Genomic DNA, 2,876 nt, shown 5'->3' on the forward strand with positions numbered 1-2,876 from the left:
CAGGAGGGAACAGTCACTGGAGAAGGATGTCATGCTGGGTAAGATGGAGGGTCAGAGAAAAAGAGGAAGACCCCCAATGAGATGGATTGGCCAGGTGGCATCATTGATGGCATCAATAGTGAGGTTGGCCCAGGATCAGACATTGTTTCATTCTGCTGTGCATGATGTCGCTATGAGTCAGTTCTGACTCAATGGCACCTGACAACAACAACAACAACCATCCACTCTGTATCATCTCAATGATCGCAGTCCCTTCAATGCAATGAGTTTTCATGCTTCCTCCATGTGGTTGTTGTTGTTGTTAAGTGCCGTCGATTTGATTCCAACCATGGCAGTGACCCTGTATTGGGTTTCTGAGGAGTGGCTGGTGAGGTTGAACCACCGACCTTGTATAAACGTTCTCTTTCAAACTATTATATATTTGTGAAACATAAATATATACACACATGTATACAGAGATATATGAAGGAGTCTTGGTAGTGTAATAGATTACAATTTGGACAGCCGGCCAAAAGGTCAGAGTTTGAATCTACCAGTTGCTCTGCAGGAGAAACATGAGACTTTCTGCTCCTGTACAGATTTACAGCCTCAGAAACTCTCTGCAGGGTCACTGTGAGTCGGAACTGACTCCAACTGTACCATGGAGTTGATTCCAACTCACAGTGACCCTGCATAGGGTTTCTGTGGCTATAAATCTTTACAGGAGCAGAAAGCTTCATCTTTCTCCCATGGAACTGTTAGTAGTTTTGAACTGTTGACCTTGAGGTTAGCAGCCCAACTCATAACCACTGTGCTACCAGATATGTGTGTATGCATATTCTACTCTTCTTCCTATACTCATTCAGCCTGTATGCCTATCCATGTATCTACACACAGAACATTGTTGTGTATACATCACTATTTATCTGTACTCCCTTTAGCCCTTGCTTTCCTCCCTGTGTATTCAAGTATCTTAATCATTCTTCTGCCAACTTCCCTTTCCTTTTATATTGCCCTCCCCCATGACCCAAATTAACATGTGTCTATCCTCTAGCCAGTGAATTACTCTGCCTTCCCTCTCACCCCAAGGAGTTCTGATAAGTGTAGTGGTTATGAGTTGTGCTGCTAAACTCAGGGTCAGAAGTTTGACACTACCAGCCATTTCATGAGAAAAACATCAGGCTTTCTGCTCCCCTAAAGATTTACAGCCTTGGAAACCCTATGCAGGGTCACTATGAGTTGGAACCAACTCCACAGCACATAACCACCACCACCACCCTTCCATCCCTGGTGGAACCATCAAAGAGTATTGCTTTTAGTATGAAAACCTTTTCTTGAGTTTTCACAAAAGTTGTGTCATGCAATATTTGTTCTTTTGTGATTGACTTATTTCACTCTGCATAATATCCTTCATGTTGATCCATGTTATGAAGTGTTTCACAGGTTCATTGATATTCTTCAGCCTTGTATAGTATTCCATTTTCTATAAGTACGAAAGCTTGTTTATCCATTTTTCCATTGATGGGCATTCAGTCTATATCCATCTTTTTGCTATTGTGAGTAGTGCTCCCGTGAACATGTATCTACTAGTGTCCTGACTGTTATTTCTTGTAGATATAACAGTAGAGGGATTGCTGGGTCATATGTTATTTCTATTTCCAACACTCTGAGAAACTACCACACTAGTGTTAAAACTATTTGGCAGTCCCACCAGCAATGTCAGAGTGTCTCCATACACTTGCCACCATTTCTTGTTTTCTGTCTTTTTTAAACTTTACTATTAATGCTGGTATGAGAAGCTAGCCCACTGTTATTTTAATTTGCATCTCTCTATGGCTAATGGGTAGTCCTGGTATGGCACTGTGGGTTAATGCACTCGACTGTAAGGTCAGTTTGAATGGCAAGGTAGGTGGTTCAAGTTCACCAGCCTCTCCTTAGAAACCCTATACTCAGTTGCTATGAGTCGGAACTGACTCTACAGCACTTAACAACAACAACAATGGTAAATGGACAAGTGGTGTGGAGACAGCCTATGTGTCCAGCAATTCAACAATGGATAAACACACAATAGAATACTATGCCACATTCAAGAATAATGATGAATTTGTGAAACACCACAGATTACATGGATGAACCTGGAGGACATTATGCTGAGTGAAATTAGCCAATCAAAAAGAACAAATATTGTATGATACCACTATTGTACAAATTCAAGAAAAAGCTTTCCATATTAAAATAATCATTCTTTGATGGTTATCAGATGAGAAGGAAGGGAGTGTAATACACTGGCTACAGGGTAGAAACGTGTTAAATCAGGTCATGGGAAGGGCAATGTACAAGAAAGTGGAGGACAATATACAAGAAGAACAAGGTTGGCAGAAGAATGATGAAGACAGGTGAAGACAGGGAGATATACCTTGCATATTTCCTTTCTATCGTCAACTGCTTTCATCTTTTTGTTATTGGAACATTGGTGTGCATTTATCTACTTGTGGCATGACTCTTGTTTATTATGTAAGTATGGTGAAAGAACACAACCCTATCACATACTTTTCTTAATTTTAAACTATTCAGTGTTCCTGTGTTCTGTTCAAACAATTGCCTCTTGGTCCATGTACTGATTACTCATGAACACAATTAAGTGTTCCGGAATACTCATACTTTGCAATGTTGTCCATGGCTTGTCATGATTCACACAATAAAAGCCTTTGCATAGTCAATAAAGCACAGGTAAACATCTTTCTGGTATTTTCTGCTTTATTCCAAGAACCCATCGGATATAAGTAATGATATCCTTCATTCCATGTCCTCTTCTGAATCTGACTTGAACCACTGGAAGTTTTCTGTCAATGTATGCTTACACCTGTTTCTGTATTCTCTTGAATAAAATTTTACTC

Source organism: Chrysochloris asiatica, unplaced genomic scaffold (assembly GCF_000296735.1).
Source record: "Chrysochloris asiatica unplaced genomic scaffold, ChrAsi1.0 scaffold00001, whole genome shotgun sequence".
NCBI classification, from domain to species: domain Eukaryota; kingdom Metazoa; phylum Chordata; class Mammalia; order Afrosoricida; family Chrysochloridae; genus Chrysochloris; species Chrysochloris asiatica.